The sequence below is a fragment of the Neofelis nebulosa genome, chromosome 5 (genome assembly GCF_028018385.1).
Source record: "Neofelis nebulosa isolate mNeoNeb1 chromosome 5, mNeoNeb1.pri, whole genome shotgun sequence".
Classification (NCBI taxonomy): Eukaryota; Metazoa; Chordata; class Mammalia; order Carnivora; family Felidae; genus Neofelis; species Neofelis nebulosa.
Genome location: NC_080786.1, coordinates 97,735,014 through 97,758,304, shown reverse-complemented (window position 1 = coordinate 97,758,304; position 23,291 = coordinate 97,735,014). Strand labels below are relative to the sequence as shown.

Here is a 23,291-nt window from a genome sequence, read left to right as displayed (position 1 = left end):
TTTTCTAGAAACCACTTCTATCTAGGTTTCATGAAATAGAAGGGGGGGGGGGGTGTAAGGGTAGCTTTTTATCTCCCCTTTGTGCCTCCCTGGCTTTGCATCAGGACCTGTCATTTGTGCAAAAGCCCACACTGATGAAGTGTAGTGTGCTCTATTTTGGCTGATTCAACATGGTATGAATTACCTGCTGGTTATATTGTAACTCGTGGACTGGAACACTAATGGTCCTCTTTGGCTCCTCTAGCTGTATTTAGTTGCAGTGATTTGCCTGAATTGATCAGTGGTGACAGGGGCAGATGTCCTGAGAGTCCTCATTTCCCAGGATGAACTGTCATGGTGGACAGATTCTCCACTGTGCATAGAGCATGGTTTGGATACCAAAACCACATATCTAAAATTAAATTCTGGACTTTGTGTTATAAAGAAACAAATGCCATAGAACTAATGAGCAAATCTGGGCCCTACACTTACCTGTGTATTTTTGCCATTAATTAATGTGACAGTAAGGGGAAAAGATCAAATGGAAAAATGAATATAATAATGCTGTCATATTTGTTGCAGATACTGCAAGAAACTAAGAGGGCCACAAAAGCATTTTTAAAAATGTCAAGTGTTACTCAAATGTTAGGCATAAATAAGTTTATTATACTTGCTTTGTGGTCTTCAGGTGGATATTCTGGATATTTCTGGTATCCTATTCTGCCTAAGTAAAGTAAGATTATTGCAGTTTATGCCATTTTGGTTCCACTGAGTGGATACATTCAAGGTGCACCTTCGAGCTCTAGGGTATCCCAGGCAAAGGAATTTTACTACTGGTCCCTTCAGTTTTATGATCAGACATACATTTGGTCTGGTGTAGAAAATGTTTCATCTCTTGGGTTTAATAATCAGGTAATCAAGGTATGCCACTTAATTCTTTATCAAATGGCAATTTGGATAAATATCCCTAAATTATTTCTCAAATTAAATTAGGGCAAAAGAAAGCTTCTTGCCACTTCTCTACTACTTCCTTTTCTCTTGCAGTTTAATTCCTCAGTTTCTATTGCTGAGGGCTCCCACCTCCCTGGGGTGCCTGGCCTCTACTCTGACTCTGTTGTAAGCCCACCTGTATTCTGAGCTTTACTGTCAGGAACCTGCTGCTAATTCTTTGCTGGTACTATCTATTGAGCTCCTCAAAGGTATGTTATTAACGCTAGCAATAAAAAATACTTTGATGCAAAGCACATTTTTGGAAACTGGTAACACTACAAAAACAACACAACAGGTGGGTAATATTTCTATGATTATCCAGTTCCACCTGCCTTGACTTTGATAATCCCCAGTGACAATAATAGTAGAAGCTGGAGGTGTTTGAGAAAATCACAGTGCATAGGATTACCTCAGCTAGTTTCAACCCAGCTTCTTCTGCTAATCAAACCAGCGATGCAATCTTCTCCATTTTCCAGGAGGCACCTCTCTCTCCAGAGTGACAGAGAATATATTTGGTGCTTCTTACCCTGCTCTAAGTCAATGACTCCCTACCCCTCTGAATAGTCACTGCTGCTAAGAAACCCAGTGACCCTCTGGCATTCAGCCTCAAGACAGTAGCCTATTCCATCTTTTTTTGTTTTTGTTTTTCCTCTCTTTCGCTGAATTGAATTGCAAATCTAGGCATGCCTCAGTGAAAGCACTTATATTTCTGATCTGCATCCTGACTCCCCTCCTCCACAGGGGCAGCAAAAACCCTGAGGAAATGTAGTCAGTCTCAGTTAAGCCAAACCTCTGATCAGATTAGCTCCCTGTTTAATAAGACAGAGGTAGGCGTCCCAGCTGCGCTCCATCCCATTTCACACAAGCGAAAGGATCAATGGCAGAAGACCCTTATTCCATGAATGTAACTTTGGGCCCTGGTTCTCTAGTTTTATCATGAGGTTCAGACCACAAGGCATATTGCAGGTTTCAGTGGGGAGATTTAAAACATAAGAAGAAAGAACTAAAAATCTTTATCTAGGGAAGGTGACAAAAGTATGGACTAATCAAATGTGGGTCCTATTTACTCTTTTTAAGCATTTAACCCAAACAAAACATGGTTCTTTTGATAGCATAGGACCACAATCCTTCCACCTCTTCAGCCCTCTGGCTTCTTTTCCTTAATATATAAAATATATTGGGATAAGACAAGATAATTCTCAAAATCCCTCTCTGGGCCAAACTCATCAAATCCTCAAGCCCTAAAAGGCTTTTATGGGCAAGGTATTTTGAGGAATGAATGAGGAGGCCATAGGCAGACATTTCATTCAGTGCTAATCACAGGCCGGCACTCGGGTGGGTAAGCATGGTGCTTCACTGCAAAGAACTTAGGTTAGTGGGGGCAATATGGCCATAAAGGGGAATCATAACCCAATGTGGTCAGTACAAAATCAAGACTGTATAGGGTATTATGGGTGTACAGAGGAGAGGCTGTAACCCCTATTACACAGAGAAAAGTTACCATGCCCTATTTTTAAGCTAAAAGGAACCATAGGTGACTCCACGTTTCTTAGCTCCCTTTTGGAGCCCTCACTGTTCATTCTTCAGGCTTGCTCTGTGCCTTAACCTAAGGTCTACATTATGATCATTTTGCCTTATATAGGATGATAATTCACAGAAGTGATTTCCGACACCTTAAAGTTTGCGTTTAACTACAGCAGGCCCAATGGACTCTCAGAACAGAGCCTGTTGAATCTGTCCTGGGTTACCTTCCACCTCAAATACATCATCAAAAAACAGAGGTTGGCCCAGCCAAACCAAAGTGATATATCTAGTTACCTATCTTGAGAAAGAACAGGAAACCAGCAATATTTTAAAAAATTTAATGTATCTGTTTTTATAAACATGCCAAAAACTATGGCAGGAGGTTTGTTATTGAATGCTTTGTTCTTCAATTTTGTAAGTTAATGCAGAGTACTACATTATTCCTCAGGTGTAGTGATAGGCCTCTTCTCTTTCAAGAACAATGATAGAAAAAAAAAATACTGGATCATTAGGAGACCTGAAGTTTAGTTTTGGCTCAGCCATTAACTAGTAAGATGGCCTTAGTCAAAGTATGTAAACTCAATCTTTTCTGTTAAATGATGTGTTTGGGTAAAATGATCCCCAAGTTTTCTTTCAACTTTGAAACAATAGTCTCTGTTATACTGTGAATTTCTGACAGTCTCTGATCCCAAGGCTGTTCAGTGAATGTGTGTGGTCCACAAGATAGTCTCAAAGCCTAAGAAATTAGTGGGAGGATGTGTCACACAGGTTGGGTTCTCTGAGAAGCAAGTTCTGAGGTGGAGATTATCAAGCAGGTAGTTTATTAGGGAGTTTTCTTGTGATAGATCCCTAGAGAAGGGAAAGGAAGGAAGTAGGACTGAGCAGAAGGACAAGTGGAGCTTTGATTTAGTCTCAGTGGAAAACACAAATGAGATGACCCTTTAGAGCAATCTGGAGTTGGAGAAGAGACCTGGGCCCTTGATACCCTTGTGTTGAGCAGTTGTTGGATGCAGCCTGGGGTGAAGCAACTCTCTTTACCCAAAGTAATCCTCCAAAGTGGGATGGTGATTGAGCGCTTTCTGCCAACAGCACTCCTGATAACTGGAAGAATTATTCCTTCATTCCTAAAGGGGAGGGTACATCACAACATCCACCCCAGGATGTCTGTGTGCTCTTGCTCCTGTGAGCATCTGTGGAATATATGCAAAAACATCTAACACAGTACCGATGCTCAACAAATGTTCATCCATCCATCCATCCTTTTATTGTTCTTTTTTTTTTCTTTTTCAGAGGTTATAGGAGAGAATCAGTTGGTGATTTCTCCTCCTAGCAAGAAAGGGATTCCTGCATAAGGAAGGAGATTGGATCTATTAATTTTCTCCCAATCTGAAGCTACCTCAGTTCTGTGATTCTATACTAATTAGCAATAATAAATAATAATTAAATACTGCTTCATGGTTTACAGTGTTTTCAAATATGTTATTTCATGTGATCCTCACAATTAACTTGTGTGGCAGGCTAAGCTGGTATTAATGTAATAGTCTCACTGTAGAGATGAAGAAACTGAGGATATGTAGTAACCTGTCCAAAACCAGGATGAGATGAAAGGAGACTTTGAATCTAGGTTTGCTGATTTCTGGTCCAGAGTTGTTTCCCTGATGCCAGGGTCAGCAGGGGCTCACAGGCTATGGAGCAGCTGATAAGACCTGGCTTGGGGCAACCTGTCTTCCTGGTGAGTCTTCTTAGCCAAAGCTGAGCTACCAGGCAGCACTGGCTTCCAGAGTAATTGAGTCTATTGGCCCCTTCCTGTGCTTCATTTCCTGACATGTGAGCTCCCTATAGCTCACTGAGCTTGTACAAGATCCTATGTATATACTGTCAGCAGAGCCACTGAACTTGGTAATTTTACACACAGAGCAGCAGACACTGTTACCAATGACTGAGTGTGGTTTTATGGTAAGGGAAAAGTCCTGGAAGGTGAGTGTGATGTGTCACCATCCCATAGACCAGTGCTTCTCAAACCTTAACTTGCATTTTAATCACCTGGAGATCTTGTTAAAGTGCAGACTGTTTGAGTTGGTCTGGGATAGTGCCTGAGATTCTTCTTGTCAAGCCTGTGCCCAGGTGCTGCTGCTCCTGCTGCTGCTGGACCATAGTGTCCCTCTTTCCAGTGACAGAAACTCAAAATCTTTCATAAAAAGCTTAAGATTGGTCTTTGCTTTAAAGGCTAGTTGGAGCCAATGATTTGAAAGAAACAGGTCATAATTTTACTGTCGTTACAGTTTGTCATCTTTTTCACCTCTTTCTAAGAAAGGAAGGAAGGAGGGTAGCTGAGAAGGGAGGAAGGGAAAAAAAAGAAAATCAAATTGGCAATGTAATATGTGGTCAGAATCAATCAAGCTGTAAATTTACGTGATGCTAGTAGCAGGTGCCACCCCAGTGGATTGGAGACTCTTCTTATTTAACAGAGTCAACATCATCCATTTTGTGAAAGAGAAATGGAAACCATATGGATGAAATCTGCAGACACCAGAGGGAATGATGCTGTGGACAGCCACTCAGGAGTAAAGGGAGCCCTTGGGCTTAGAAGCCCAGAGGAAAGCCCTGTGATTTGGTTAAACCAGGCCCATTTAATGGGCTGTGGCTGGGTGTTTATGCAACAGAATGGCCCTCACTGCAGTCCCTGGGGTGTTGATTTACTCTTTGATGGTGTCTGTACTGTAGAATCTGCCTTCATTTCCTGGCTTCTCAGGCTGCTGGAGGGAGTGGGTGGAAGCAAATGCTTTTGAAGTGATTTCCTTGCTAAAACATTCAAATTGCTTTTTCCTAAGGGGATGAAATATTTTCTGAATTTTCACTGTATAGTTTCTCCAAGCAATAGAAGGGAGGGGGCAGGGAATGCAGGCTGGAAACAGCCTTAGTCAGGAATGTTCTCAGGGGTAATACCGGGCAGGGATGGGGGGAAGGGAGCTTTTTCCTACAAGGCAAGCTCTCTGAAAGCAAGGGGAAGAAATATGAAAATCAGGGCCTGCTCACCAGGGAAAAACTGTCAAAGCACTGGTGGAATATACATGTGAATAGAATATTTAAAACAGGCTTGGTCAAAGCCCCAAGAGCTATTCTGTGCAGAGCAGTGCCTCTGGTCACCCACTGTATTCCTGACTCTCTCCATCCTGGTCTCAGGGTGGTGGTATTGGGTGGGGTTGGACTGGTGCTGACAGCCATTGTCTGTCCGTGTTCTGGGGAGGTGGGGGGCTGCGTGAGCCTGTATGCTCAGGCAGGGTGGGGGAAGGGCGGTGGCTGAGGCTTTCCAGGAGCCTGTGTCTCTGGAGATTTGAGGGAGAGCTGAGTTCAGGCCCTGGCGCCAGCCTTCCAGAGGGAAATCAGAAGCACAGTACATAATTAGGCATCTCTCCCCTCAGGCAAATGGGGAAGGAGTTTGCTTTCCCTGAGCGTCAGCCTGCAGAGAAGAAAACCAGGAGCCAACAGCAGGATTCCCTGCCACCCGGCTCAGGATTCCTGAGGCCCATGGTGAGAAGAAGGTGCTGCCCTGAGCAGCTGTCACAGATGCCACTAGCTGTCGATCTGAGCACCCTGGTCTCTTTTTCATGGAACTTTTTCTACCCACTTGTTTGAATGATTGATCATAAAGAAATCACATTCTATCCCTGAACATTGAAATCTGTGGCTTTCTGAGAAAATGGCATAGTGAGAGGCAGGGAGATAGACAGAAAAGGGATGTAGAACATAAAGGAAATCTCCGTGGAAGTGGAAGTAACTTAAAACTTAAAATAGCCAATTTTGCAAGAGCACTGGTAGTTTTTTAATTGATTTGTGTGTGTTATTCTGTTGAGTGCCACAGCAGGCCTGGGGCAGGCACTGTGACACAGTCATTTCACAGATGAGGAGACTAAGACTCTGAGAAGCTGTGACATGTCCAAAGTCATACAATTAGTAAGTGGCAGATTTGGGACTCAATAAGAGGTGTTCTGCTGTCTTCTAGTGCACCGTGAAAATGAATTGTTCCATACCATCTCCATATGGCAACGCTACCTGCCTTAGGGATCTATTTTATTATTGCTTGCAGAAAATTGACTGACCTCCACCCACTTTCTAATTCTGGGCCATATCCTTGATTGTTATCATCTCATTAGATTTATTAAAAAGACCAGATTTTTCCCCTAGTCGAATATATGGGGTGGTTGCCTCACCTGTCCTTCTACCCACCATGATTTCAGGGATCTGTGGTATAAATGTGATCCCAGACACCCATTCTGGTATAACGCAAGTGAGGGGCAGTAGGGTAAATATTAGCATTGGCTTTGGAGTCAGACTTCCTTGAATATTCCAGCTTGGTCACTGATTAACCTTTCTAGACCTCAATTTCTCATCTATAAAACAGGGATAATAATACCTCTCCCAGAGGGTCTCTGTGAGGATTAAAGAATGCCTATGAAGTAGTCAGTAGAGTTACATGGTCGCAGAATGTTAGTGACTGCTGTTTTTAGGTTCATAGACTTTGCAGTGGGACCCTTGAAAAAAAAAGGTTCGACTTTGAAAGACTTACAAGAATTTAAAGTGATTTAAATGCAGTTCTAGTGAAAAGCCCTTACTTTCAGCTGTGTGATTCTCTGGGTCTAGGAAATACCACAGACCCAAGGCTATGTTTCATTCATCTTTGTATTTCTCAGTTACCAAACCCAAGGTCTTCCATGGAAAAAGTGCTCCATGAATTCCAGTTCACTGGGATGGATGGAGAAAGGGAGTGTGTGTGTCGGGAAGTAGGTAGTTTGTTGGATGCAAAGTTTTGGCAAGTAGGGGGGTGTGGGCATGTGCCCTTTGACAGCCACAACCCAATGTCTTTGGACTCCTCCTTTTTAGCTTTGCCTTGGGGGCTTACATAATATTCTTCTTTGTCATTCCAGTACTATGTCAACAGAGATACTCCCATGATTACTGTCTTAGGTATAATGAACTCTGCTTTCCTAGGGATGTGAGAGTCTTTGTTCATAAAAAAAAAAACAGAAAAGTAGTTACCTAAATGGAACTTGCAACTTTTCTCAGCTTTGGAGATTACTTGAAGACGAATCGTTTCTGAATTTAGTGCCCTTCTATTCTTGGCCCACATCTTTCTCGTCTTGATTACTCACCAAGTCTACCTTTTTACAGGTCTCATCCTATTTCTCTTCATAGACCAAACTGTGTTTTCTTGGGTTCCCTGGCTATCGCCATGGTCACAGAGGGGTGTAGGTTTAGCTCAACAGGCTTGATCCTCAGCTTTAATGGAGTTCTGTCTTTCAACTGACTTCTCAATCCTTTATGAACTGTCCTGTGAGATCCCCATTTCTAACCTGGAGAAAGCAGAGAAGCTCTATATTCAAGATCGACAGGGATTTGAGATCAAGAGAGCTCTTTAGATCTGTTTACCTTGGGATTGATGACCAGTAAAATGTTTAGTTTAGATCAAGATTGTCTTGATGGGAAGAGCTGCCTACAATGAGGTGTGATATAAAAGTTATTGAGGACACTATTCACCCCCAAGTTACTTTACTATTATGGCATTGAAAGTGCTTTGTGATTATTGTTTATTACCTAAAGTCCTGCATTAGAGATGCTCAGTCAGATCAACCCAGATAGACCCAGAATCATTTTCTAGCCTTGTCCATTACTGGATCTGTGACCTCATGCAAATTGTTTCAGTTTCCTCCTTATGTAAAATGGCAAATATATGCCCTATGCAATTGAGGCACAAAATAGAAATAATGGATGTAAAGTGATTCTTGGTGCCTGATGTGTATTAGATGCACAATAAATGAGAGCTATTTATTATTTTAGTATTTATAGGCTATTCCTCTATAAGCCACTCACTAAAATATGAATATGCCCTCTGGAAAGAGTAATACATTCCATTTATCAGTTTAACTAGCTTTCACCTTGGAAAACAGATAGGTTCTAAGGTATGAGACAAAGAGAGAAGTGTATGTGGGAAGTGGCCAAGGGAAATGGGCAGGTGTAGCAGGAGGGTAGAGTCCCACTGGACATCTGTGGTTGGGACTCTTGGGTAGCCAGGGGATAGCAGAAGAGTGATGGAAGCCTAGGAAGGGGAGGTGACAAAACTGGGTGTTGCCCACGGACTACACTGGACACAGTCACCTATCACTAAGAGTGGACTAGTTGTACCTATGGGGATGATGCTAGAGACTGAGGTAGATCAGGTCACAGAACTTCTGGCTTTGGGAAAGGTCCTTCATCACAGCTGTGGCTCAGGAAAGCTTACAAAAACTATTCTCTGCTGTCTTCAGCTGTAGCAGAAGGGAGTTTGGTCAGAGACAAATTGGACATTTCTTAAAACATTGTATGAAGACCAAATAAAAACCAGACAGCACATGTATTCTTTTAGCTGGTCATTTGACCAATTGTTTGCTCAGGGGAGACTGACTTTGGAAAATTGATCAAAGACAGAATCTAAAGGACTCTTTCCCATTTCATCTGTATCAACTCTCATTTTTGTGCTTTATTTATAGAGTAGTTAGATTTTGTGAAATAATAGAAAAAATATATATTGGTCTCTATCTCCAGTTCCTGGCACAAAGCTCCTAAAATCCTTGTAATTTCCCAAATGATAAGAGTAGTAGGAACATTTGTTCTAATATTTGGTCTTTGACCCAAGTTCCTGACACAGAGCTCCTAAATCTCTTGGAATATAGAAATGTCTATTGCTCTAATGAGGTGACTCTTGGTGGGCTTCTAGACAGCTTCAGAATGACGGTTGGTTGCCAGACTGACCAAGCTATGATTAGAAGGTTGGAATTTTCAGGTCTACCCCTCATCCTCCAGGAAGAAGAGGGGAGCTGGAGATTGAGTTAATGATCCATTCTTCCTACATGATGAAGCCTCCATAAAAATCCCCAAGTACCAGGTTTAGAGAGCTTCTGGGGTGGTGAACAGGTGTATATGCCAGGAGGGTGGCACACCTTAACTTCACAGGGACCGAGAAGCTCCTGAGCTCAGCACTTTTCTAGACCTCACTCTATGTATCTGTTCACCTGGCTATTTATTCATATTCTTTATTATATCTTTTTTTAAAAAAATTTAATGTTTATTTATTTTTGAAAGAGAGAGAGACAGACACAGCATGAGCAGGAGAGGGGCAGAGAGAGAGTGAGACACAAAATCTGAAGTTTCTCCAGGCTCTGAGCTGTCAGCACAGAGCCTGACATGGGGTTCAAACTCACAGACAATGAGATCATGACCTGAGCTGAAGTCAGACACGTAAACAACTGAGCCACCCAGGTACCCCTTATTATATCCTTGATAATAAACCATTAAATGTAAATGAGAGTTTCTCTGAGCTCTATAAGCCTTTCTGGCAAATTATTGAACCCAAGGAGGGGTCATGGGAATCCCTATTTAAAGCCAGTTGGTCAAAAGTACAGGTGACAGGGGTGCCTGGGTGGCTCAGTTGGTGGAGCATCTGACCCTTGGTCTCAGGGTCATGAGTTTGAGTCCCACCTTGGGCATGAGCCTACTTAAAAAACAAAATTAAAAATATAGGTGATAACTTGGGAACTTACAGTTGGTGTTTGAAGTTGGGGCAATCTTGTAAGGCTGAGCCCTTCACCTGTGGGATACACACTAACTCCAGGTTAGTGTCAGAATTGTATTGAATTGTAGGACACCTCACTGGTGTCAGAGAATTGACTGATGTGTGGAAAGCCCACACATCTGGTGTCAGAAGTATTGTGCGGTAATTGTGTGAGAGTAAAGAAGAAACAGAGGAGTGTTTTTCATAGATTCCCTTTGCCCTGTACCTGGGACACTAGTTTTGTGTGTACTTCAACCTTTTTTTTTTTTTAAGTAATCTCTACATCCCACAGGAGGCTTGAACCCACAATCCCAAGATCAAGGGTCACATGCTCTACCAACTGAGCCAGCCAGGCATCCCCTGTGTGGTGTTTCAAAACTGAAGACAATGATTTCTTTTTACCATACTGTGGTACAAAAAAGACATGTCACTGGAAAGGTTGCCCATCATCGGTATGTGATTATTTTTTATGAGCTATACTCTTAAGTCCAGCCTACTAGAAGCTCTCCATCCATCCCTCCCTCCCTCACCTTTCCCAAACCCTGAATTTTCCATCTAGTAGCCCATCAGAAATTCTCTGAAATTGACCTAGAATTAAGAAGTGGGTGATTTGATCATTATATGGAGCATTCATCATGGAAGGTGGGGGTGGCAATACTTTGCTGCCTTCCTAAGTCAAGCGAAAAATATCTGGAGGATTAAGAGTTTGCTGGGCCTAGTGAGCAACTTAACGGGTGAATTATCTGTGCTATCACTCTAGTTTCTTCCTGAGTTGGATCCACAAACAGATTTATTTTCTTCCTATGCATTTTTTAACTGAGTGATAAATTTAAAAAGCATTTTAAAGAACACCTGCCATGTTTTATCAAGGGTCTTTGATGCCTCTTAAGAACAAACTCAATCCCAGAAAAACCTCACAAGCAAAGGAACAGCCAAGGGAATGCAGCAGCCATCTGGAATGCCTGACCAAAGCAGGAGATATGCCTAGTTGTAGTACAGTAAGTGTGAAGTCTTGTTTTTTTAAAACTTGGCCTAGAATGTTGATTTAATTACATTTAAAATAAGAGAAAGAAAAATAGTTTAAGATGCAGTGTTCTCCAGTTGTAATTGAGGGAAACAGGCCATTTTAAGGAAGCATCTGATCAAGGCCATTCAGCGAGGTAACTTGGTTAACCAGAGGGAAACAAACAGAACTACCTAGAATATAACTTAATACATTAAAATTCTACTAATAATTATAATTTATAGCAGTTCTGGGCATTGTTACACTTAATCCTCACCACAGATATGCCAAGTGGGCATTGAACTTCCTATTATTTAGATGAAAAAAAGATAAAATCTATCAAGTATTGACCTAAGTTTATAAAACCAATGAATGGAAGAACTTGGATTTGAACCTAAAAATTCTTCTCTTACAATATCACACTGCCTTCTTACTTGCTTATTTATTTCACACAAAGTAAATGTTGTTTTGTTATTAACCATATATTCCAATTATTCATTCAATATTCATTTAACCAACATTTGTCGGAAACCTATTTTCCAGAGATTATAGGAGATACAATAATTCATAAGGCAAAGCTCTCATCTCAGAGTTTATAATCTTGATAGGGAAATAATTGCAACACAAGGCAGAATGTAAAATATGCCAAGAGAGAAGTATGTGTCTCTGCTTTCCTATTTCTCCTTCCCTCAAATAATCAATAATTAATCCTACTTTGTATTTTGCTCCTACCTGTCTTTCAAGCAAACCAAATGCTTTGCATATATTATCTTGTCAACACTCTGAATAGTAGAACAGCTTCATAGTTCAATTCCAAACACCTACCAGTTTGTAAAACTGTGTGTAGCCAATCTCACCCTTTCTCATGTCAGAGCAGTGACACAGTGTCTTACAATAGCATCAGTGATCTCAAGTACACAGCACCTGCACTTGGAGGGGGCACACACCTCAGTTTTACTTATATCTGCATGGGGACACAGCCCAATTTTTCTTTTATAGATTATGGACTGATAATCCAGGCAACAAGGCAGTAGTGGGGGAGAAAATGAAAATGATGAAGCAATTTTATTCCATTTGGCCGGCAGCAGAAAGCAAACCCCAAAGAGAAGGGGCACTGAATGCTGAGTTATAATAAAGGCTACCATTTATGGTGCTGTGTGCCTTACTTTCATTATCTCACTTAACCCCTACACTCCCCACCCCAATTCAAAAAAATTTGTACTTAATTTGGGGGGCAAGCACTCTTATTATTTCCATTTCCCTACAGGTGAGGGAACTGGAACTCAGATCAGTTAAACTTGACTTAGGCCAGGTAGTTAGTCTAACATGAGCTGGAGTTCAGTCACAAATCTGTATCTTTAAAGCTCAGGTTCTAACAACTATGTTATACCCCTTTCCAAATAGGGAGAATCAAGGAAAGCTGCATATAAACAGAGGTTGGGTGCCTGGGGAGGCTGTGACAAGACCAGGCAGACAGGAATTGGGAAACACCCAGGTTCAAGGTGAAGTCATGAATAGCGTAACAGCTCAGTTGAAATGATGGAAGCTCTACTCAAGCTATCTTAAAACCATAGAGGAATTTTTTGCTCAGAGAACCAAACTGTGGCAATAGTGGGGGAAGTATAGGTCCTGTGGTCTTCATCTAGGCAAATGAGGACCTCAGATTTCCATATCTGTCTCCCCATACTTCAACTCTACTTCTCTCTTTTCACTCATTAACACCAGCTCTCCCCATGAGGCTGCAACCGTGTCTATAAGCTGCCTCAGGTTTTTATCTTTAAAGCTTCATAACTTGTGAGGAAGAAGAGCTATTCCCATTAATTTTAGTTAGAAAAATCCCAAGAAAATTTCTGATTGGTTTTGCCTATGCTATTTACATCCCTGTGGCTAGGGTAACACTCTGATTGGAATCTTACCCCAACCAACCAAACTGTAGGAATAGGAGAACTGCTGACTTTTTTAGAAAAAGAGGAAAAAGAAAAGTTTGATTGACAATAGCATATGCCTCCTACAAGCCGAAACCAGATTAGCCATCAGAATAACGGACATAAAAAACTAACCATGTATGGGATATATACCTTAAAATCAGTTGTTGTTTTTTTTTCCACCTAATAAAGCTTCCTGCTGCCAAAGATAATCCATGGCAGTCCAGGATCTACAACATCATAGAATCACAGAATCCTTCCATGTCCTGTCTCTCCCCATTGTGCACTATGATCCATTCACATTGTTCTTCTTTTGGCCACTTCTTGTATGTACCAAGCTCATTCCTTCTTAGTTTATTCTAGCTATTCCTCTGATTGCAATGATTTTCCCAGTTATTCAGATCTCAACTCAAATACCACCTTCTTATAGAGGACATCCAGAACTACCTTTTTATTATAAGGCAATCCCTGGCCAGTTTTATCTTGTCATAATACATGAGACCACTGACATTCTCATTCACCTCTTTTCTCCTCTGTTTTTGCATGCTGTTTAGCTTCCCTAAAACATGAGTTCTGTGGGAGAAGAGATCTTTTCTGTCTTCTTGCCCATTGTAATGTCAGCACCTACAATAGTGTCTGGCCACACTATGTAGGCCCTTAATACATATTTGTTGAATAATTGATGAACCCTACACTTGGAAGGGACTACAACATTTAACTTGGGTATTTGTACATAAGAGTTGTTTCAAACATGTTTTTGAATGAATGAAAAATAGGAGAATCCTGGAAATCAGTATTTTTGAATTTGTGGTGGGAATATTCCTGAATTTGAATAGTATAACCAAGACTTCAGATATTCACACCAAAGTTCAATGGCAAATACCCACCTCCCCATTCCACATTCTCATTAGGTGTGTGAGCTGTGTGAGTGATAATTTGGAAAAGACTGGCTTCTTATGTGACTATCGTGTATTGAGCAGTGTCATATGACAGACACCATGCCAGGTGCTTTACATGGGTTAGCTCCTATTCAGAGAGTCAGAGTAGTAGGTCACTTGCCCAGGGGCCAAAGTTTATCAAAGACAGAAATGAAAGTCTTTCACATGTGCTCTAGCAGATCAAGAAGATTCAGACTTGTGTGTTTGATCAGCTCTAACAGTTGATACCTGCCCACAAATCCATCTCATTTTTATCTATGCCTGGCACATGGGCAGATGAAACTCTATTCATGGTTGCCCCAGAGGTTTTTGTCTCTTAGGACAGTGGTTTAAAAGTATAGGCCTCAGAAGGACATCATTACGTACTGAGGAGATGTTAGAAATGCAAATTCTCATGCTTCATTCTTGATCTACTGAATCAGAAACTCTGGGGGTAGGCCTAGCAATCTGGTTTAACAAGCCCTCCAGGTGATTCTGATTCACACTAATGTTTGAGAATTGTTGCTTTAGGGCATCTTTTGAGAAGCCAGATAATTTCATTGGAGGGTACCTAAGTATCCGTGGAGAATTCTACAGCCCAACCCTGGGAATGAGAAATGAGGGTAGAGTGAACAACAGTCCTGGTTTGTCCAGGACTGAAGGAATTCCAGGATGTGGGATTTTTAGTTTTAAAACTGAACAGTCCTGGGCAAACCAGGATGAGGTGGTTACTGCATTAGTGTTTTTACTGCTACCAAAACAAATTACCACAGACTTACAGCTTCAAACAACACATTTATTCTCTTTGCAGTTCTATAGATCAGAATTCCAGTGTGGGTCTCACTGGGCTAAAATCAAAGTATAGCAGCAGGGCTGTTTCTTTCTGAAGGCTTAACGAGAGTTCATTTCATTGCTTGTTCCAGTTTCTAGAAGCTTCCTCTGTCTTCAAAACCAGTAATGTTGCATTTCTGTGACCATTCTTCTGTAGTCACATGTCTCTCTGACTACAGCCAGAAAAAACTCTGATTTTAAGGACAATGTGATTAGGTAGGGCCCAACTGGATAATCCAAGCTAATCTTTTCACTTCACAATTCTTACTCATATTTGTAAAGTCCTTTTGCCATGTAAGGTAACATAGTCACAGATTCCAGGGAATAGGATTCAGATATCTTTGGGAAGCCGTTATTCTGCCTACCACAGTTACCATAACTGGAAGCCAAATTTAAGTAATAAATACAGAATTTTCTGTACTAAAACCAGTGAAGTCCTAGGCAGAACCTATATAAGCTGGTCCCTTCATTGGGGTGAGAGAGAAGGCAGAGAAGAGCCATCTTGCCATTGTGGTGGCCACATCATGCTGTGGTCAAGGAGGTTCTGACCTAAGCAGAAGTCAAAAGGAGACAGATCTGTTTTTTCAAGTTGCCTGTTCCGTGATTTTGTGTAACCTGATTCCGACTTTCTCTTTTTCATGCTTGTGACATTAGCTCCCATCTGTAGACATTTTTTGTCTGTGTTGAGTATAATCATACTAATTTATTATTAGTCACTAACCATGGGTAATTCACTGTTGCTTATAAAATGCTACATTAACTACTGCTACCATTTAGTTATCAAGTTTTGATGGGAGCAAAAACAAATCATGACTTTAATTGTCTGAATCTGGCTCTCTGTGTGTGATCAGCATGTGATCAGGGCCTTGCTGAGTCCTAAAGAGAACCAGTGAAATACATTCACAGGAATTCAGGCAGTAGTAGTAGCTCTTGCAGGGAAGTAATGTTCCATGGGTGTTTTATTGTGTATAGTATATAGTAAGGATTTATTTGTCCTGTGTAAATATCTGTCTATTGCTCCACCATCTCTTTAGATGAAATGCCACCAAACAAAATGTCATCTAAAGTGGCTAGAAATAGATGCACATATACAGTATTTATAGCGCCTTTCATGAATGTGTGAAACCACTGAGTGTCCCTCTTCTTCATGGTGACCTGGATGCTGGGAATAGAAGTGGAGTGAGGGCTTTGCCCAGTTCTTCTTTACATTATGACATGGATGCTTCTCTGTAAAGGAGAGAACACAGTCCTGGGAATGAAGATAGACACGGAAGGACTCAAATCCCAAGTCCACCCCTTATTAGCTGTGTGACCTAAGGAACATTTCTTATCTTTCTGAGCTTTATTGTCCTCATCTTAAAAAAGAAAAACAAATAACAATACCTTATATTTGTTGTGAAGATTAAATAATAATATTATACATTAAGTGGTACAGAGTGGGCAGAAGTAAGTGGCAATTATTAACATTACTGGTTCACTTTTCAAAGATATCTTCAATGATAATTGAGGGTTTGCAAAGGTGTTGTAGTGCAGTAGTAGCTATTTTCACTCCTTGAAAGACCAGTCATTCAACATGCTTTCTATTCTGTGTCAAGATGAAACTGATAGCCTACAAATTAATAAATGAATCATCTCTGTCTTGAAGCAACCACACTCTTCCTGGAGAGATGACACTGGCTTGAACTAGGGAATCAATTAATGATGTTTGGAGGAGAGGAGAGCATGCTACACTATGAGGGAAGCATGAGTTGAACCAAACCACAGAGGTAAGATGCAACCCTGATCTGTGTTGGGAATTATATGTAGTTTGGTATTGCTGCAATGTAAGTAGATTAGGAAGGAAGTGGTCAGCGTTGTGGCTGAAGATGTCAGCTGAAGCATGAAAGAGTTCCTATATGATGGCAGGGAATGTGAACATTATCTGTGCATGGTGGGGATCCATTAATGGTTTTAAGTGGGGAATGATATGATCTAATGATGTGATTTAAAATATCCTCTAGCCAGTCTATGGAGAATGGATTGAAGGAGAGAAGGGAGTGAAAGAGAAGTTGGGGAGATCAGTTAAGAGGCTCTAACAGTTATGGTATATGCATTAAACAGAAACAAACTAAGGTACCTCATGAGACTTCAATTATAGAACTAAAGAGTGAGTGTGAGCAGAGTTAATGGAACCACCAAGACTGTTAAAACACCCTGGGGCTAGCAACAATGGGAATCATTCCCCACTCCCAAGGGCCAAGGGAAGGGAATAGTGAGAGCTGGAGCCATGGATGGGGAAAGCACTCTGTTAAGAGTTGCAGGAGTTGGGTTCCCCAACCAGAAGTTGATTCCAGAGGAGGATTCGTGTGCAAGTGATTTATGCAGGAAATATTTCCAGGACAAACTAGTAGGGGAAGAGGTCATGCATAGGTTCTATATCATCCACATATGGTGGAAGACAAGTGCTATACAATGACTTACAAATCAGAAGTCTTCATGCCAGGTCTTCTGCCACTTAACTCACTCAAACTCCCTGGCTTTTAGTTTGATCATCTGTAAAATGGGGAAAGTGCATCCTCACATAGCCACTGTGGGAATGAAATAAGGAAGTATGAGGGTTTTGTAAGGGGTATGCCTCTATAAGGTTCTATGACAAAGAAAACTCATAGATATTTTAGCCTGACTCATCTGGGCAATGTGAGTTCAGAACTGGGGCCACACCTGGAGGTTGGTCTTGGGTCTTCTGGGCCTTATGCTTTGGGCCTGATGTAAATAATCTTTGAAATAGTTCCTGGACACTAATGGCTATCATTTTATGACAAATAAAAAAGGTCCTACTGAATGAATTTTTAATTTTTTATGATGGTGGTTAATTTGGAGAAATTTTTAAAAAGATTTTTATCTTTTAAGTGGATATAGCACCTAAATGACGGTATATTGGTACAAATTACCATGATTATTATATTTTTAAAGGGCACATGTATCTGATATTGAGTCATTATCATAAAATGGGCTCTACTGGCCAACAATATTGTTATCTTGTTTTTGGAAATCTGACAGTATGTCTCAGATGAATAGAATTGCTGCCCTCTAAAATGATGTCAAAATGATGTCTAAAATGACTATTGTCATTTTACCATTTTATATTTCCCTACACTTTTCTATAAACATCTAGGTTATAGAATAATTTATCACTAAATGAAAACATCCATGACACTGTGAGACAGTTTAGTAAAACTTTTTGATATGGAAGACTCTCTCATTCAAGAGACAGGCAGCATAGCAAGAAAGGTGTCAGGGTATCTGATTCCATTGTGATCGACACACAGGTTACTTCCTCCAATGACAGCAGGAAATACTGGTAACCTTGGCAACACCGGTGGCCCTTCCCATCCTTTCTAAATTGAAATAGCTGTTGCTAGGATACATCCTAAAGCAAAAAGAGGGGAGAAGAGAGGAGCAAGAGAATGAGAGAAATGAAAATGGGAGGGGGAGAGAGGATAAAAGAGGAGAGAAAATATGAAAAGAGAGGATGAGGAAGGAAGATAAAAGGAAAATATAGAGTGATATTTTAAAGGTAGGCTTCTGGACCTGAAAGAGACTGTTGAATTAGTGCCAAAATTAGAGAACATGGAGTGGGGGTAAAAGTAGAATGTTAGTTCCTGACTTACTGAAAATCAATAATTCGTACTTCATTTTGACTTTGACTTTTCTCAGGCAAGCTACTTATCCTTAATGTGGGTGTTTTCATATTACTTCAGAAGGGAAATGTTTATCAGCTCTCTTTTCTTTACCCAGACCTCCATCAGCATTCTCCCTTCTGATGCCTCACTTTTCCACTAGCCTGAAAATGAAATATCTGTGGAGAATAGCATTATATTAAAATGCAGTGAATGCCTCTCTGTCAGGAGGGCACAGACAAAATTTCTCCAGTGTCTAGAGGAAGCCATAACCCCATCATCCGTGCTTCTGCTCTCGAAGTCTCCTTTCCATCCATGCATATGCTTGGATAGTGGGTAAAGCAAATAGTTGCAGCAGCTGACAGCCTCTGAATTCAGGGGAAAGGTTGTGGTTGCCCCGGGTGAGTGTGGCTCTGTGTAGCAGGCGAGTCACATCATGCAAGACTTACAAATGAGGAGAACTGACAGCCGAAGGGTTCCTTCATCTTTCCTTTAGTGTGGAAGAGTCACCCTGGGTACAACCCCCATTTCCAGAAAATGAGTGGATTACCCAAGATAGAGCCATAAGTAAGTGTCTTTGAAATCTTGGGCATTTTGCTATAATTTAAGGGATTTTGAATGCTGTTCCCCATGCCATATTTAGCACCTAGATGAGTGCCAGGAACATGGTAGGTGCTCAATAAGTGCTGAAGAATGAATGAGTGAAAAGAAATCACTTGCCACAGTCATCTCTCTGTTCCCAATCTTAGTTCAGGGGGTGTCCATCTCCTTTGATTGAGTCAAAGCTGAGGAGATAGAGTGATATTTTTTTCCTAGAACTCATAGCAATGAACTTTCACAGTCTTCCTGAGGACATGAATGAGAGGCTATGTAGTGTCTGGTTCTGCTATAGCCATTTATAAGCATGGTGGCCTAAGATAAGAGCTAATTCTAAGGAAGCAGAATCAAGAAGGAAGGACTCTGACTTTCTGCCCAGAGGACTGTTTCCAAGGTCTCCCAAAACTACACACTCTTGAAATGCCATGGAGATCAGTGTTTTCCACAGTACACTGGGTGCCACAAGTGAAAAGAGATGCTGAGATACCCTTTTCCCAATGCAGTGTCCCACTTTGCTACCTGGACATTGAATCAACATTGTTTGTGTTTTCCTGCTTTACCATATTTCTAAAAACAAAGCAAAACAAAACAAAAACAAAACCAACCAGCTCTCTTTGCTTCTTCTGGTAACTCCCTTCCACATAGACTTGGTCCCTAGTGCTTTAGATTTGGCTGAGAAATAGTCTTCCCTCTTTCACCTCATTACTCCCACTCTATAGCTGCTCCTGAATTCTTTGGATTTTCTTACCAACTTTCTTTTTAAAGATATTTTCCATTAGTGAAAATCAATGAAACAGACACCAAGAAGCTTCCCACCCAGTAATTTATGATAGTCCTTCAGATAATCTGAGTTTTAGGTAGGGCTCAACCAGGATGCACTACCACATGAAAATAAAAGAAATTCTAAAGGGCGCATTCATTGCCAACATTGTACAGCTTTGAATATAATTCATGATTTATATAATCATTATAAAATTTAAAACTCAATATTTTTTATGTCCCTGTTATCTCCCAGGCACTAACCAAAACACTGGTTACTGCTGTCATGGAACTTACCATCTAGTGGGCATGAGAGATAGGTCATCAACAAATGAACAGGATTTCAGGTCATGATATGTGCTACACAAAAGACAAAACAAGGTGATGTGATAGTGTATCTGACTGTAAAACCTCCATCTTACCTGGGGTGGCCAGAATGCCTCTTGGAGGAAATGACAATTGAACCAAGATCCAAATGATGAGAACTAGTTGATCACATGAAGAGACAGGGGGAGGTTGGTCTAGACAGAGGAAGCCAAGGTTGAAAACCCTATGGTGGAAATGAGCTTGAAGTTTCAAAGAAAGTTAATAAAAGATTAATGTGGCTGAAGCAGGAGAAAGAGAGCGTTCTGGAAAGGACAGAATCACATAGGGTCTTGAGACCATGAGGAGGAGGTCGGAAGCCAGTTCAAAGCAAGGGAGCATTATGTGATTTTAAAACAACCACTCTGATGCTTTGTACAGAGTTGATTATTGGGAGGCAAGGACACCAGCAAAGTGATGTCTAGGAGATAATGCAGCAGTGTAGTTGAACGGTGCTGGTAGTGTGCAGTAAGGTGAGGCAGTGCAGTTAGAGATTGGATACAGGCAGTGACAAAAGGAGAAAGAATCAAAGATAACAACTAGGGTTTGGGCCGTGCAACTGGGTGAGTGGGGATAATGTACTACAGGAAGATTTGGGATATAATATTTGGAGGGAATGAGAGTTTCATTGGATCTAATATGTTTATGTAGGAAGTTGAATACATTAGGTTGTAATGCAGAGAAGGGGTCAGAACTGGAAATGTAAATTGTGGATTAATTGGGCTGTAGATGGTGTTTTAATTATACAGCTGGATGAGATCACCTGGGAGAATGGAGATAGACCAGAGGGCCAAAGAATTCCTATATTTAGAGGAGGCCAGGCAAGCCGAGGAGGAAATGCTAACAAATACGAATCTAATAAAGAAATGCCATAAAGTTGGATAAAACCAAGAGGATGGTGTCAGAGAGGATAACAGTAACTGTGTTGACTGTTGTTGAGAAGTCAAGTTAGATATGTAAGAGATGTAACTGTTGGATTTGAAAGCATTGGTGACCTTAGCAAGAAGGGTTTCAGAGCAGAGGTGGGTTGAAAATTTGGCTGCACTGAGTTGACAACTAAATAGATGGCAATAAGGGGAGACAGCAAGTAAGGGGAATTTTTTTAAAAGAAGTTGCTTATAAAAGAAAGAAAAGAAATGGTGTAGCATTTGGAAGGGGATTTGCATTCAAGACAAAGTTTCTTCCACTTACAAAGATCAAAGATACTGGAGCCCTTTTGAATATGAAATGGAATGATTTGACATGAGCCTTCCAATGCCTGTCCCAGATTCAAAGGGCCTGGATGCACAAAGATAGATGGGTACTCTCTGAGAACCTCTCAGAACTGAAGATCGCAGTCTCAGTAGTGTGCCCCAGGAGGCATTTCTATTTTCATTTGTTATTGCCTAACCCTTACAACTCTTGAGTTATTAAAAGGTCAACTCTGAATCAAGCTTTCCTTATCAAACTACTAATGCAGTATTAGTCTTCCCTGGATGGTTATAAACTAAGACAGAAATTAAATTTGGCCTAATATTATTATTTAAAAATAAAACTGAATAGAAAAAGAAAAATTATGAGAAAAAAATAATCCCTGATGAAGCAATCCTGTCCATTTTCTGTTTCCATTCCCCATTATTTGGGGAGAAAAATAATTTACCCTTTTTGTTAAGGGATCTGGTAGTTCCCAGTGCTTTTGGGAAATGAGGAAAGTGATCTTGGTCTAGGATCTGACACTATCCCTGTAACAGAGTATAGACTAAGTTTTAGTATTTTTTGAAAGTAAGAATAAAGCTTCTGCCTTAAAAAGTTACCTTCTAAGAATGAAATGGGAATTGATTTGGAGGGAGACTACCCTTTCTTCTGGAAAGAGCTATCCTTTATAGATACCTAGTTTATAATTTTCTTTAATATTTATTTATTTTAGAGAGAGATAGAGAGAGGTGTGGGAAGGACAGAGAGAGAGGGAGACACAGAATCTGAAGCAGGCTCCAGGCTCTGAGCTGTCAGCACAGAGCCCAGCTTGGGGCTCAAACCCACAGATCACAAGATCATGAACTGAGCCAAAGTCAGACACTTAATCGACTGAGCCACCCAGGCGCCCCTATAGATTCCTAATTTAGAAGAAACCCTTCAAGGAAAAGAAGTGTTTATACTGATAATACTGTTCTTATCCAGATTTATTTGGATTGGCCATGTAAACATATATTTTTTTGCTCTAGATGCCCCTGAGTGTTGGGTTAAGTTTGGGGTGGGCACTGACCATGTAGAATAATGTTTTTCATAGTATGATCATTGGACCCCTCACATCAGCATCACTAGGGAGTTTGCTAAAAATGCATAGTCCTGGATGCTACTGCAGACCCATTAGATTAGAATCTTTGTAGATGCGTCCACAGAAATGAATATTCAACAAACTTCCTGTATGATTCTTATCAGTTGTGTTCTCCTAAATGTTTAACTCTTGGCTTTTGGGGTAGGATGGAGGGAGAAGCCCTGATTTCTATTATTTACAAATTTCTCATTCTCTACCTCAAAAAGAGAAGGTACAATAATAATTAAAAAGAAAACCTCATGGCTATAAAGGGGAGTTTGGTGAGTGTTTTTCTTTTCTATCAAGGACTATTTTCACTACTTTGCAGTTCAGGCTTGCAGCTGACATTTATATTTAGCAAGCTCTGCTTTCACCTTGCCTCCTCTTTTCTCAGAAAACAGATATAAGTCTTTCTGTTTGATAGTTGCTGCCAGTCATGTCTCTCCTCCTCTTCTCCCTCCAGCCAATCCATCTCTTTTCAGTGCATCTGTCCCTTCTCCCCATAGTACGTTTTGGATGCCTATGTTATATCTGTAGCTTTGTCTTGAAACATGACAAAGCTGGGATTTCCAGGGCTGCTTCTCCACCCTCCCTCCTTAAAATATTTATGTTAAAAAAGGGACCATAGAAAGGCGGGAACCTAGAAACCGATTAGACCCAGGAGAGGGAGGCTGCTGCCTTAAACTGGAAGCCCATCAGCTCATCTCTTCAGTGCAAAGAGAAGTCACTAAAAATTCTTCACATCCACCAGGGTGTCACACACATTGCCTCCTTCAACCTGAGGCTGACCTCAGAGCTGACTTGCAATCTTATCACCCACCTCATCACCCTGTCACCTGATAATGCATCCCTGTCACATTCTTCTC

The 23,291-nt window shown here is 40.8% G+C and overlaps 1 long non-coding RNA gene across 2 annotated transcripts in view; it reads right to left on the bottom strand.

Annotated features, from left to right (window-relative positions):
* LOC131513063 (uncharacterized) overlaps nt 1-23,291 on the bottom strand; it is a 116,375-nt gene that overhangs the window by 82,405 nt on the left and 10,679 nt on the right. The window contains exons 2-3 of one of the 2 annotated variants that reach the window (XR_009262449.1): nt 17,215-17,321; nt 14,728-14,945 (exon numbers count right to left, since the gene is read on the bottom strand). This is a non-coding gene — a long non-coding RNA (uncharacterized LOC131513063). Of the gene's footprint in view, nt 1-14,727; nt 14,946-17,214; nt 17,322-23,291 lie in introns of those variants that run through there. The other variant, XR_009262448.1, reaches the window with a different exon arrangement.